A 15,365-nucleotide genomic window follows, 5' to 3' on the forward strand; every position below is an offset into this window, starting at 1 on the left:
AGGGCATCTCCCACAGACAGAGCCCCGGGATTGTCAGGGAAGTTCAGCAGGGCACAGTCAGGGCCACATGGAGCTGAGGGGCAGAACAGCAAGGAGCATGCATGGAGGTGACCAGCTTGGGTCATTCCTAAGCGTGGATGACTTGGGTCAATCCTAGACCAGATAGTGACTACACCCAAGTACACACTCCTAGAGTCTAACACAGCAAGTGGTCAGTGGTGTGTATGATTTTAGTTGTGCTTTAAGAAAAAAAAATAATCACTCATTTCCAGAGCTTAAAATCAAGGCCACTCTGAGGGAAAGGAGAACACTGGACTCTGGTCCTCATGTCCTATGTTGCAAGCTCAAGATCAGAGAGGCCTCTTCCCAGCTTTCAGGAACAAAGCTTGTAGGCTTGCAATCTCCCATCCCCCCAGTCCAGCCTCTCAGAGGCCAGCAGGAAGCCAGAGGGCATAGAATAAGGGTACTCTTTGGGAAGCCACCTTGGAGGCAGTCTTCAGCACCTGCCCAGCAGTCAGTGTGCCAGACAGTGATGCTTTCTCTCTGAGCTTGTACCTGGAATGCCCAGCACTCTCTACCACACCCTCTGAAGCCCTGTGAGCTCCGTGGAGAGAACAGGAAACACCAAGCCATATAGAGGTTCAAATGGCACGTTTAGAAGAAGGAAACCTCAAAGGACCAGGTGGGCATGGAGACCATGGTTCGGAAGGGATATTAGGCCTCTGGGCCTTTCAGCACCAGTGGATTTGGGATATTTCTGCCACAAAGCCTTCTCCCACACGTCATTTCTCCCTTTCCCTGTTTGCTTCCCAAATATGATCTTCAGCCTAGCCTTCCAGAGAAACCTCCTTTCTGGGTCTCTGTGAAGCTCAAGATTCCCAGGTGTCTGATCTTCGCTCATAGCAAACCCCCTACAGGGCCGAGTGTCTGCCAGCTGATTGGATTTCCTGAAGGAGAAGTGAGGAAACTCGATTAGTAACTCAATCCTAACAGCATATGGTGGGGTGGAAATGAGCTCCAAGACGCCCTGAAGAGCTAGAGATTACATAGTGGCCTCTCCGCTGCCACGGGGCAGCATTGGCAGTGGGGGCCCTGGAGGCCTTTTCATCTAACACCGTCCAGAGGCTCTCAAAACTCTTCCTAAGTTCCCTTGCCCACCTGCCCGGAGCAGCAGCTCCAAAGCATTGATGTTTTCCTTCTGGGAGCTACCAAGCACTTGAGAGTGGTTACTCCACCCCATCTCTGCCTCCTGCCCTGCTCCCACTAGCAAACAGCACCATGGCCTCCCTTGGCTGATGTCATTGAGTCAAAGCAGTCGCTTTGAACTCTTTTGCTCCTTTAAGTGTATTTCCTTCCAAGACAAATTTGTGTGTGTGTGTCTGTGTGTGTGTGCGTCTGTGTGTGTGTGTCTGTGTGTGTGCGTGTCTGTGTGTGTGTGTCTGTGTCTGTGTGTGCGTGTGTGTGTCTGTGTCTCTGTGTGTGTGTGTGTGTGTGTGTGTGTGTGTGTGTGTGTGTGTGTGTGGTGAGGTGGTTGTGAGTCGTCCAGCATAGGTGCTGGGAATTGGACTCAGAGGTCCCTTGAAAGAGCAGCTTGCTCTCTTACTGCTGAGTCATCTCTGCAGGCTTATTTATTTTTTGTTTGCTTATCTATCACATGTACATGTGTGTAGTATTCATGCATGTGTGAGTACATGCTTGCATTTGAGTGAGTACACATGCATGCATATATACAGGGGTGGAGACCAGAAGGTGATGTCAGGTGTCTCCTTTGATGTCCATTCATTGAGGCAGGATCTCCTGACAGAGCCAGAGCTTGCAGCTTCGGCTAGTCTAGCTACCCAGTTTGCCCCAGGGATCTCCCAAGGCTGGCATTGCAGGGTGTGCCTTACCAGTTGTCCTCACACTCGCACAAGTACATCATCCTCTGTGCCCTCTCCCCAGATCCTGACAATCCCATACACATAGACGATGCACTTACCCCAAACCCTCTGCTGTGCCCCTCCCACCTCTATCAAACCCCCTCCTCCTGACCTGTATCCTCCCCAGAGTCACGACATTTGGTTTTGTTTTGTGGCCCATTTAGTTTAACCAGGTCCACCTGTGTGACCATTAAGTTGGGACTACCCATTGGAGCCAGGAGGGTCACCAGCGGGTACACAACTGAAGGCAAGGACTCCCCCTTTCCCTGAATACATCAGGAGGAAACAGCTCATCAGTGAAGGCCAGGGCTCCCTCCCCCATCCATGTCTGGCTGTTGATGAGCCTATTTTTATGCAGACCAAGGGCAGTCAGCCTGTTATTGAGAGTTCATGATTGCATTCGTATTATATCCCGAAGATGACATTTTATAGCCCTTCTCCCTGTCTCTGGTTCTGAGCCCCTTTCTGCGCCTCCTCCACAGCATTTCCTGGGTCTTGGAGGAGATGGTATAAATGTGGAGCTGAGCTGAGCTCTCAGCCCTTGCTTATTTTCAGCACCTTGTGCATCTGTGAGTCTCTACATTCACTACACTCCCTGAAGGAGAGCTTCTCCAACTAAGGCTGAGGTGGCAGTTGGCTCTGGGTAGAAGTATATATATCTCCTTAGAGGCAGTAAGAGCTATGTCAGTGTCCTCTAGGGCCTGTGGCCCCCACCCCCATGGACTGTCAGGCAGGTGGACAGTGTCAGATATGGACTCTCTTTTGTGGATCAGTCCTCCGTTATTTCCTTGTAACTGTCTATCAGTTATACAAAAGGATAGGTCTCATTGCATCTTCATACATGAATATCATGTGCTCTGCTCATATACACACCCTGTCACCCTTTGTGTTTACCCCACCTCTCATTCATCACCTTCCTTATTCCAAATAGCTTTTCCCTTTTCATGTCATATGTATGTGTATGGCATATGTGTGTGTGTATAATTTAATATATTTCTATCTAGATTCTGCATATGAGAGAATATATTTGCCCTTCTGAGTCTGACATATTCTGCTTCACATGGTGAGTCCCAGTTCCATCCGTTCTTTGCCAATGGCACATCCACAGATATAGTAGCCTCTGCTGTGGGAACACAGATAGTAGCTTGCAGCAGCCGTGAAACCCAGGCCACATTTTGAGGGTTCTGGCTGTGGACTCACTGGACCCCTGCATGAGATAGTCTCCTACTGCAGGGCCGCTGTGGAGAGTCCAGGGAGTCAGGCATGGTTTCTGCCTCCCACGCCAGACCCTGGGGGGACAGTTGCTTGCTGGGCAGCCTGGGAAACTGAGCTCTCTTCTGCCTTTTTTGGAGATGGAGTGATTGAGTTTGTATTCTTGGGAAAAATACGGTGGAGAATATGCTTTTCATTATGTCCTCGGAGGCAGACGAGGAGAAGGGTCAAGCTCCGGTCTGCGGAGCTGATGCTTCAGCACCATCTCCTTTGCAGGCAGCTGTCTCCCTTGTACAAGCTGCTTTCCCAAGAATCAGACACTGCAAGATTGGGACCTGGGAAGCAGAGGCTTGGAGAAGTCTTCATCTCTTCCGTTGACTTGGTGTTTTCCTCTCCTTTTCTTTGAAGCTACCTTAGCTCATTATTTCTATTTTCCATCACCCTGGACATCCAGTTCCTGCCCTCACCTTCAGGGCCCGGGACCCTGGCCTCCTCTGTGCCCAGTTGTCCAGAAGGCCAACAACTCAGAGGCATTCCAGCCCAGGCGCCTCTCCTTGCACATAGAAGGACACTTTTGCCATCTGCTTTCAATGAAGTGTGGATTTCAGTACATAATATGGAAACAAAAACGGAAAAACCATCGGGGTCCCTCCTGCAAAAACAATCATTATCCCCTGAAATGAGCGCTGGGGAACTTCCGGGAGTGGAGCCCATCACTATTAATGAAGAAGAATTCAGACAGAAATTCTGGCGGGGCAGGATGGAGGAGAGGGGAGGAAAACTGGAATGCTTTGACTCACCCAGAGTTGAGCAGAGTCCCTTAACAGAGCAAGCAGACCAGTCCTACAGCCAAGGCTGTGGAATCTGACACCAGCCTGGTTTCTCTCTGACTCAAGAATGTGGGTTTGCTGGCCCCAGAGCTGGGGCGGTGGGCTGAATTACAGAGGCAAGACCCAGAACTCAGCCAAGCAGGAGTGGAAGCCAAGGCAGAAAACACTGGAGGGGCCGCAGCTCTGACCAGGGGCCTGGTCGGCAGGCCCTGTAGCCCATGAGCGCTCGTCTTCAGAGAAGCCCCATTCCCCGTCGTCCTGAAGACTATGGTGATCTTTCCTTCAGTCCCTTTCACCCAAACACTGAGGATGGTAAGTGAACAGAAGCTCTCTAAGTCTATGCTTTAGCAAGCAAGAAACGGAAGCTTTGAGAACTCTGTTCTGACCAGAGAAAAGGAAGTGTCTCTTTACCTCAGCAGGTCAAGGCATTTGCTGAGTTTGATCCCTGGGACCCACACAGTAAAAGGAGAGAACAGAGAGAACAGAGTCCTGCAAGCTGTTTCTCTCTCTCTCTCTCTCTCTCTCTCTCTCTCTCTCTCTCTCTCTCTCACACACACACACACACACACACACACACACACACACACACACACTACATTCTTAAAAGAAAATAAAAGAGAGGGGGGGGGCTGTCCATATGCCCTGAGCACATAGCAAAGACAGAGTGTAAAAGGAGATCCCACAGCGTCCTTGGTTCCATCCTCCCCCAGGAAAAAGTGCATCCTGCCCTTCCCAGAGAGTAGTGTGCATTTGCAAATATGCTGTGTGAGCACAGGACTGCAGGTCATGAGATGTGCGCATGCGTGTGTGTGGAAACCTCACTTCCCTCTCCTAGCCCACGAATGCCTGAGATTCTATACCTAGTCCTTAGTCCTTTCTTTTCCTACTCTTGAGATCCTCTCACCGCAGAGACTCAGGTTTTCTGCTTCATCAGGAAGCCAAACTGTCAGGGAGACCAGTTCTCAGCATTCCAGCCTCTTCTTTGGTGGAGGTGTTAATGGGGTGGCAGCCAGAACCCCAAATACTGATTTGGCCCTGAAGCACCTTGAAGCAGAAAGGTGCTTAGAAGAGGGCTCGGTCAGCTGCACGGTTTGCTTGACGACTCACATGGGGTTCGTAGTGCTAGAGATAAGTTTGGGGGCCACAGGATTGAGACCACCACTCCAACTGCAGTGTCTCAATGAGGTAACACTTTGCTCATCATTCAGAGGGTGTGTGGCTCACAGAAGTGGGAGAGCCAGCACACCCAGGCAGGAAGTGCACTTTGTTTTATTCTAATGCACGTGAGACTGTGTCCTTTCCCCATTGGCTAAAAGGATCAGCACAAAGGAAATGAAGGAAAGCAGGAAGGTCCAGGAACACCACAGGCCGTCCTTTGTGAAGAACGATTTGGGTGAGTGGTAAAACATTTGCATACCGTTCACTGGGTGGGGAAAACAAAAGGATCTGAGATCCTTGGCGGTACGCAGAAGCCACACAGTGTTTGACAGAAAGACTAATAGTAAGTGTTTCTCACACTACTCTTTGTGCAGTTAGGGAACAGGGCAGGGAGTGAGCACAGGAGAAAGTGGCCCCAAACCCCCTGCAACGTCTATTCGAGGAGTGCCCTCCATTGTTAGACAGCTGGGTTTCCAAGCTTGGATTTCTTGTAATAGGCCCTGCTTCCTACTCTGTTTGCTTCATTCCTGGGACTATAACAAAACACCTGAGACGGCGTAGTTTATAACAGACAGAATTAGTGGGACCGGGTCCTGGAGACTAATGCTAGTATTTGCTTGGCTTCTGATGAAGACCTTGATGCATGGTAATCATATATATAGGGGGAGAGCAAGTGTGCTGCGCTTGTTCACATCCCTCTCTTCTGATGAAGCCACCAATGACGTCATGGGACCTGGCCTCATGACCTCATGTAGCCCCATATTTTCCCCCAAAGTCCTCACCTTCAAGTACTATTAACTTATGCTCGGGGGGAACATTCTCAAATCACAGTAACACCCTATTCACCAGTACCACACCTCCCAGTCATGGGCATTTCAATGTGTCTGGAACATTTCCCTGCTAACTGTTCTAGCATGTTTCTGTGTGACTTTTCATAGGTCCTCACCACCACAGAGACACTTGTTGCCACAAGTGAGGTGTCACATGAGGGTGCCCATCCCTGCTGTCCATTCCTCAGGATTCTTCCATGACCATGCAATACCCACATACCTGTCTTTTGTCACCACTTCCCAGAACATAGATGTGACTGAGAACACAGACTAGAAGATGGCCCTCAGAAAGCAGCCAGGCCTTGGCGCAGGCACACGCTAGCGCAGTGTGTGCTGTGTTACAGTGCGGATCTCCTGTTATTCTTAGGCTGATTGAGGATGCCCATGGCTGAGAGGGTGCCACTCACCCACCGCAACACAGGGAAGGATGGCTTGTTCTCTCCTTTGGCAATGTGGGTGGGGAAATGAGGGAAGTAGGAGTGTTGGGGGTAGATATGTTCTATGTCAACTTGACACAAGCTGAAGTCATTTGAGCAGAGGGAGCCTCGATTGAAAAGATGCCTCTGTAAGACTGGGCTGTAGGCAAGCCTGGAGGGCATTTTCTCACTAGTGACTGATGGAGGAGATGCAGCCCATTGTAGGCAGTGCCGTTCCTTGACTGGTGGTCCCGGGTTCCATAAGAAAGCAGGATGAGCAAGTCGTGATGAGCACGCCAGTAGCCGGCACTCCTCCAAAGTCTCTGCACCAGCTTCTGCCTCCAGGTTCCTGCCTTGAGTTCCTTTCCCAGCTTCCTCTGATGATGAGCAGTGATGTTGAGGTGTAGGCCAAACAAGTCCTTTTCTCCCCATGTTGCGTTGGTCATGGTGGTTCATCACAGCAATAGGAACCCTAGCTAGGACAGGGGGTAAGGTGTGGGCCAAGCTTCCCGGAGATCCACTCTGCGCTGTGGGGTGAGAGCATACAGGAAGCAGAGCCTGGTTTGTAGGTGCAGGGAACAGGGCACTCTATGCCACCCAGATCTTCCTGTCCCTGGAGACACAGTGTGAACCTTGTGCAGAGCCAGGGCTCTGAGGATCCCTGTGCTATAACAGGTCTGTAGTCAGTCCAGCAAAAGCAGGGGACATTGCGAGCCAATGAGTCGGCCCTGACAGGTCACCGCAGAGCCTCAGAATCCTATCTGACTTGATATATCAGGGAAGCTAAGCAGTTACCTGCCACACACACTCCCTCTTCATCTCCATACAGAGCATTTGTTTTAACATTTACTGTTATTTTGTTGTTTAGAGCATATTAAACATGGACAATAATCTCTCATTTTAAATGATGGGTGTGTGTATATGAGTGCCCGTATCTGCAGGGGCAGAAGGTATTAGATTCCCATGGAGCCGACGTTATGGGAGGTTATGAGCTACCCAACATGGGTGTTGAGAACCGAACTCAGGGCCGCTGCAAGAGCATCACTAGCTTTTTATTTATATGTATTTGTTTATATTTGTGTGTTGGTGCTTTGCTTACATGTATGCCTACACTACTTGCATGCCTGGCACCCTCAGACACTAGAAAAAGGCATGGATTCCTCCAAAGTAGAATTGCAGACAGTTTGGGGTCACTATGTGGGTCCTAGAAATAAACCAGAGTCCTCTGGAAGAGGAACCAGGGCCCTTATCTGCTGAGCCATCTCTCTAGCCTCTCTTTCTCATTTGTAGCATACATCCCAGTAGAGTTTGTTGAAGATGCTATGTTCTCATTAGATTATCTGACGAACAAACTGAGATTGTCCAAAGCTGATAGGAAAATTTAGGGGTTTAAAATACTGTGCTATCTTTTTGCCAAAAGATAGTTTTTGTCTTTGGAGGTATAATTAGATCATCCAGATGCTTAAACAGTTTGACAACTCTGATTTCTATGGTTGAAGGTCAACAGGAGCTAAGTGAGCCTTGTGCCCGTCCTGTGGGTCCTATGGATCATTCATACGGCTACAGTAACAAGGCAGGGATAGTTGTTTCATTTCAGTGACCTGGCCATCCAGTGCAGAAGAAAGATTTAGTAAGTTATGTACAGTAATAGAAATGGCTCACAGTTGGCTAGAGGTCACCCTGCACCGAGCATTATTCTAAGCACGACCTTTATGTTCACTGACTCCATCCTCCAAACAAAAGGATGTGGTAAGAAGTACTATTATTACCTCCATTGTATACATAAGAAAACTGGGACTGGGACGCAGAGAGGTGAGCCGCTTTCCTCAAGCCATGGTCGCTTAGTGGGATCACCTACAGACCCCGAGGTGCAAGGTCCTGTCCTGTGCTCAACTTCCGGAATTGCCCACCTTGTTTATTAATGGACTCTGATCAATTTGTGGAGCTGATTCCCCTTGGCTGGATGTGTGCTGCCACCCTGAGGAGGATTCACTGCGAAACTGGATCAGGGAGAACCCTGGGAAACCAGGAAACCCAGAGAGAATGTGCAGCCTGGGTCTACGCCTGTCTAAGGAATTACCTCTCTGAGTTCTCCCTCTGCAGCAGTGATCCACCTAGGACCATGAGCCATGACAAAAGGAGGGACGGGCTTTCTGGAATCTGGTGTGTGAGACCTCAGGCAGGAGCTTGAGCTCTGAGTCCAGCCCAAGGGCCGATGTACAACAGGCTGACTAGCTGGCTGGTTTATCTGTACCAAAAGGAAGAATTGGGTGATAAAAATGTGAGCATGAGGGAGGGGTTTGAAAGCCAGGAACCCAAAGAGCAGGCAGAGCTATAACAATCTGCAGAGGCAATTCAGCCTTGCAAGCTGGCTGTCACTGAAAACCATTAACCCTGGAGGGGCCCTGGAACTAAGGTTCTGTTTCTCCTCTACGCCTCTAGCTTGGCCAGGCCCAGTTCCAAAGCATGCACGTGAAAGTCACAGAACTTCTGGGAGTCTGTTCTTTCCTTCTACTATGTAGGTTGTGGGGACTGAAATTCTCTCTACTCCCTGCTTTGCCTTTTGCCTCAGCAAGAAGAGCCCCTATGGATGTCTATTCCAAACAAACATGAAGAAGCCAAGCTGCTCTATTTCCAAGGCTGCTTTCTCAATTCTAACGAGTCACTCCTGAAGAGACCTTGTGAGTGTCAGGCGACCTACATGGAGCTGTACCCTGGTACTTTCTGGCACCTCCGTGAGCCTTGACAGATCACCTGCTTAGTGTCCAGACCCTTTGCATGGCAAGGCTTGAGTGTCTGTCTCTCGAACCATCTCTTCAAACTCCATACTCCATTGGTACAGGTACTGGCTTACAGGTTATGACAGAGCTGGTCTCGTGTGTACCCACCGCGATCCCCAAACCCAGGCAGCCCCTGTAGAGCTAGGTTTCCCCCACAGAGCCGTCCAGCCTCTATCTAGTTTTCTTCATTCTGCTAAGGAGCAGCTGTACTAACCGGGAGGGCTGGACACTGAGACCCAGCTCAGCCAGCCCTGCCCACCCAGGTGCCGTGAACAAAGGAAAACATAACCGGAGCCTGATTTTCCCAGCTGCCCAAGAGGGGAAAGGAAGTTGGCTCTGGAAATCATACAATGCCATGAGAACAATTCAAGGAAGGAACTGCTCAAAGGAAGTGACCAAAATAGCCCAGTGGACCACTGCCTGCTGGGGACTGAGAACATGGAAGCCCATATCTCTACCACAGGGGGCCAGAGCACATTTTAAAAAGCAAACGGAGTTTTCCCAGGGAGGGGAAACTGCTGCTTGTGAATGTTGACTGCTGAGAAGCTGTCGTTAACAGCCAGGCCCAGGAAGGAACGGCTCTGGAGGGGCAGATGGAGCCCTGGTGCAGGGTGGGCTGGCTCTGGAGGGTCAGATGGAGTCCAGGTGCCCGGTGGTCTGGCTCACTCTTTTGCTGTGTCCACGGTGGGTGGTGGGAAGCGTGATGCTGAGCATGATAGGCAGGTGATGCCCTAGATGTGAGCATGTGCCTCTCCTCTGCCCCAGAGGTAAACGTCCAACAGGCATCAACACAGCACTGGCCCGAAGCCAGGAAGGCAGGTGCTTGCCAGCAGGAGGATGGCTGCAGTCTGTGGCTCCTGCTACTTAGCGCTCTAAAGAAAGGTACTCCTTGGCTTGTTTGAATACAGAGGCCACCACCTGAGTGTTTCCCCTCTCTCTCCACCTAGTGGAGTCAGTTCCAAACACCTCTCTGCAGAGTAAGTTTTCAAGACAGCGAGAGCCAGTTAAGACAGCACAGAGCTCAGAAGTTAAACTGTCTTTTCTATCTCACTCATTATTCTTGGCTTCAAAGGACTCAAACATGTTTACAGAGAGAACACGAGAGTTCTCTGTGTTTATTTGAAAGTACAGACTTTAATAAACAGTCTCTTTTTAAAAAGAGTCCAAACAACACGCAGGGGAAACAACCTCCTTTCTTTGTTTTCAGTATCAGTCAAAACATAACACGCCCCTTGGCTTCAGTTTAAATGAGTTTTGTTTCTTCACCGAAGCTCACCATTTATAAAATACATTTGAGCATTGACTTTGATCTCCCCACTGGCGCAGCTTGACGTTGGTTCAAAGTTCTGTAGCGTTAAACACAACCACATGTGACCGGGGCGATTCGTATGTACCAGCTGCCAACGTCTGCTAAGCAAGAGCAGCACTGGAAACCAGAGACATAGGTGAAGCCAAGATTAAGGGTGTGCCCCACTCCAAGACTCCCGCCAGAGTCTCGTGCCTGCTGGCCCATTCCTGTCAGACACTTTCACCAGAGCAGAGTTGTAGGAACAGCCAGGGTCCTCATTCCACCCAGCAACACTCTTCAGTGTCTTACTGATGGACACATTGATGCCAGTGCAAATCTTTGCAATAAAAAGTAAAACGAAACAGAGCTGGCTGACTGCACAGCAGGAGAAGGGTTTGCCATGCAGTCCTGACAGCCTGAGTCCAATCCCTGAAACCTGTCCTGGGAGGAAACCAACTCCTGAAAGTTGTCCTCGGACCTCTACACGTGAGCTGTGGCATACCTGTGCAATGTGGGAGGTGAGGTATGCTGTGAATATGTTTTATTGCCATTGGTTAATAAAGAAGCTGCTTTCAAACAATGGCTTAACAGAGTAAAGCCAGGCTGAAAGAGATAGAGAGAGATTAGGCAGAGTCAGGGAGAACCATATAGGAGACAGGAGATACCATATAGAACCCACAGGAGACAGACAACCTCGTGGAGATTAATGGAGATGGGTTAGTTTAGGATATAACAGTTAGCTAAAAATATGCTTAAGCTATTGGCCAAACAGTATTGCAAATAATACAGTTTCTGTGTGATTATTTTGAGTCAGGGCAGTCAGCAAACAAACTAGCAGCCTCTGCCAACATCTGTGTGTGTGTGCGCGCACACACACACACACACCTTACACACACTGAATAAATTTAATTTAATTTAAAAATTAAAAATAATGCAATTAAAAATGGAACTGATATGATGGCATCTCCAAATAACACAGTTGGGAAGATCAGGAGTTCAGGCCATTCTTAATTACAAAGTGAGTCATGTAGCCCAGGCTACATAATTTCATCTCAAAAGTCCCCAAACAAACAAATACAAATGAGTTCAATTAAATTAAAATAAAATAATCTAAAAGAAAAGTTTTATATTGCTTAGTTACAAGAAACTGGAAAGATGGCTCAGCGATTTAGAGCACTGGCTGCTCTTCCAGAGGACCTGGGTTCTATTCCCAGCCCCCACATGGCAGTCTCTAACTAACTATAAATCCAGTTTTAGGAAATACAACACTGTCACACAAATGTACATGCAGGCAACACACAAATGTATATTAGGTAAAAATAACAAATAAATTATTTTTAAAAGAAGCTGAAAGTATAAGCATCTAGAATCTGTGTTTGTGTGCATGCATACATGTGTGTGCATGTTCACTTATATGTACAATGTCTACACAGAGATAGACAGGAAGTCTGGTTGGTAGATAAATGAGGACAGATAAGTATAATTTCAAACTCAACCTGAGATAGATGAGCAAATTAAAAAGAAACGCTTGGTAGTGCACTCCAGTGATCCCTGATGCAAGAAGTAGACACGGGAAGATCATAAGTTCACGAGAGGCTTGGCTACCGAGCACAAGAGCCTCAATAATAAGTAGGTGCATAAGTAGATAAGGTAAACAACATCAAGACTGACTCCACTAAGAGAACTCTTTATCCTCTGGGGCTATGGAGGCTGCCCACCTGGAAGCCTTGGCCAGTGTCCGTCACTCCGACAGAGTCTGAGTTCAACTACAGTATCCTGCCTCTCTGCCTGAGATACCTTGTTTAATCCTGGATCTTTGAACAAGTTATGGTGTTCCAGACCCTTGTCAATGTTGGCCAAATGTTTTGTGAAAGACCATGATTCATCAGTAACACAAGAGATTAGCTTGGCAACTATCTGGAAAGTTTTTTTCTTAAATTGGGGATGGTGGCAGCCCTTAAAAAAGGAACTCTAAGATGGGTGTGGTAGTACATGCCTTTAATCCCAGCACTCAGGAGACAGAAGCAGGTGGATCTCTCTACGTTCGAGGCCAAGCTGGTCTACAAAGTCAGTTCCCGGACAGCCAGAGCTACACAGAGAAACCCTGTTTTAAAAAAAATATCTCTTATTGGTCATGGTGTTGGTCGTGGTGATACATGATGTCCGGAAGCACAGCACTCATGAGGCTGAAGCACAAGGACTATAACTTTGGGAGTAGCCTGGGCCTTGCCTCAATACAGCAATCAAAGTGGACCAAAAAGGACTCTCCCTTATCGCTCTTCAGGGCTTCTAACGATGATGCTGGTGTGGTACAAGCAAGAGGGCAGCTGCTGAGAATGAAGAAGCTGAAGGAGATGGGCTAGCACATGACGACATGTTGAACCACTGAATTCCTCCATTGCTAACCCACTCATTCCACACTTACTGGAACTTCAGAAACAATTTCTCTTATTATTCAAGTAAGGGGTTTGGGGAATAGCTTAATTATAAAATAATCATTTACTCCATAATTCACTCATTCAGAGTAAGCCATGCAGTAACTTTTAGACTGTTTTCAGAATTGTGCTATTATACCCACAAATGGACTTTAAGCATTTCTGTCACCTGCAAAGAAACCCTTTAGCTCACAGGCCTGGATTAGTTACTCTTCTCATTACTGCAACAGAACATCCGACAAGGCAGCCTGAAGAAGGAAGGGTTTGCTTTGGGTCCAGCAAGGGGTACAGCCCACGGAGCACAGAAGCAGCAGGAGCATGGCAGCTGGTCACTGTGTCTATGGCGTAGAGAGTGGTGGGAGGGGAGCTAAGCCGTAAGACCTCAGCAAAGCTGCAAATGGAGACTGCATTGGTTTCCCAGCCACCCAGACCTGAGTAATCACACAGAAACCATATTAATTACAACACTGTTTGGCCAATAGCTTAGGCATATTCCAACCTAGCACTTACATCTTGAATTAACCCATTTCTATTAATCTATGGTATACTAGTAAGAATATGATGTCCTTCTCCTTTGGCAGCTACATGGAGTCTCCCTGCATTCAGCTTAGTTTTCCCCACCTACCTCTATTCTGCCCTCCATAGGTCAAAGCAGCTTGTTTATTAGCCAATGGTGATAACATATTCACAGCACACAAAGGGGAATCCAATCACACATCATCTACCCTTTTCTATCTAAATGAAAAGGAAAGTTTTAACTCTAACATAGCAAAATTACAAAGGAAGGTTTTAACTCTAACATAGCAAAATTACATATACAAAACAGTTGTCCATTTACATTTGGCAAATTAAGGAAAATATCCTGTCATCTATCCTATCATTGTGAGTTTAAAGTTTCATATCTAATTTATCTTTTATTATAACTAAGGAAAACGATAATGATAACTATCCAGTCTTCAACTCCATCAAAGACCCCAGAAGGATATAACATTACCTAAGTAAACAGGAAGTGCATTGTAAGCAGCTTCCAAAGATCTAGAATTGACAGAGACATCTTGCTGCCTGGACAGTCACCCAAAGTTCTTCTGTAATGTTGGGGCACCCATCTTCTGCCTACAGGCCCATAGTATCTGGCAGACTTTTCGATGAAGCAGGAAATTTGAAAGACTGTTTTGCCATATTGGCAGTTTGTCAGTCACTTTTTTTGTGTCCTGCAGAATGTCTGGCAAAACAGAAACCCCAAAGAACTGTCTCTCACCTTCTTTTGGCAAGTTCATCAGTCATTTTTCTGTGGGTCTTGCATGTCCAGTTTATACAGCATACTTTCAAGCAGTCCAGACAAGAGCAGTTTCTTGTCCAAATGGCTAACAAACTCCATAAGAAACCTTTTTGATGCCCATCTTCCTCTCTAAAGTAATAGGTGCTGCCAGGAGCAAACATGTTTCACTGTCGAGAAAAGTCTAAGTTCTTAAAACATTTTAAATGTTATATTCTGTAGATTTTGAAGTGTTAAAGATTATTTATCTAGATGAAATATATTTCTATATATCTAAAAAAAACCTAACTAACATGACTACAAGTTTAACTATTATAAATGACTATTAATCTGTAATTTTAAATTATACATTACATTTTTAAATGAGCTGCACAAACACAATGCCTTAATCAAAAGCAGAAATAAATAGACAGTGTAACAAAATTGTTCATTGTTCTTAAATTTGTATCAATAGACCCAAGTCCAGACCAATGCAAAGTATTGAGCCTATCTGAACATCCCCCTTTTCTTTCTTAAAAAAATTGACTGTGACCATTAATCAATTATAACCAACCTTTTTAAAATGAAAATAAACATTTATAAACAATCATTTTGGGAATTTGGGCATTATTTTCTCCAAACTGCTTCTTGTTATTTCTTAGGTGAAGTATTTTTAGGGTTCACAGAGACCTTTCAGGGAACATTAGCTTGGAAGGAATCCACAGGTTCTCATCTCTAGTGGAAACTAAAGCAGAACATCTTTTTCCAAAATAGCATATTCTTAGATGCAAATTTTGAAGTAAAATATATATGCTGGTTTAGCTTCGCAGGCCCCAGAATCAAATGTCTCTCTGTAGTCAAGAATTCAAAGAAAACACAATAATATGCATAATCCAGACTCTCTGTGTATTTTCCATCTTCGCATGGCTTATTTTTTAACTCTATTACTTTTTAAGATTTATTTTATTATCTTTACTCCTTTAATCTATGACTGTCTTCTCTCACTCTTTAAAGCCCGTGTACATTTATCCAACATTGTGACCCATTCAGGGGTCTTTTTCATCTGAATCTGTCTTATTGTGTATCTGAAATCCTTTTCTGAAAAGGAGCATTTTTAAAATGGCAAGCAGTGTGGTTGTGGTGGCTCCACCTCTCTCAGTCTTTTAACAACATGGACATAGTTCTCCACCGGCTCTAGGACTATGGGGTGGGAGCCACACTCACCCTCAACTCTGGGAAGCA

General features: G+C 46.7%; 1 long non-coding RNA gene across 2 annotated transcripts in view; it reads left to right on the forward strand.

Moving 5' to 3' along the window:
* Positions 1-14,733, forward strand: part of LOC146891896 (uncharacterized) — a 38,835-nt gene extending 24,102 nt beyond the window's left edge. Inside the window, exons 1-3 of one of the 2 annotated variants that reach the window (XR_015734799.1) lie at positions 3,795-4,273; positions 12,718-13,619; positions 13,655-14,733. This is a non-coding gene — a long non-coding RNA (uncharacterized LOC146891896). Of the gene's footprint in view, positions 1-3,794; positions 4,274-12,717; positions 13,620-13,654 lie in introns of those variants that run through there. The other variant, XR_015005010.2, reaches the window with a different exon arrangement.
* Positions 14,734-15,365: the final 632 nt, after the last annotated feature.

The sequence above is a fragment of the Myodes glareolus genome, chromosome 14 (genome assembly GCF_982192425.1).
Source record: "Myodes glareolus chromosome 14, mMyoGla1.1, whole genome shotgun sequence".
Lineage (NCBI taxonomy): Eukaryota > Metazoa > Chordata > Mammalia > Rodentia > Cricetidae > Myodes > Myodes glareolus.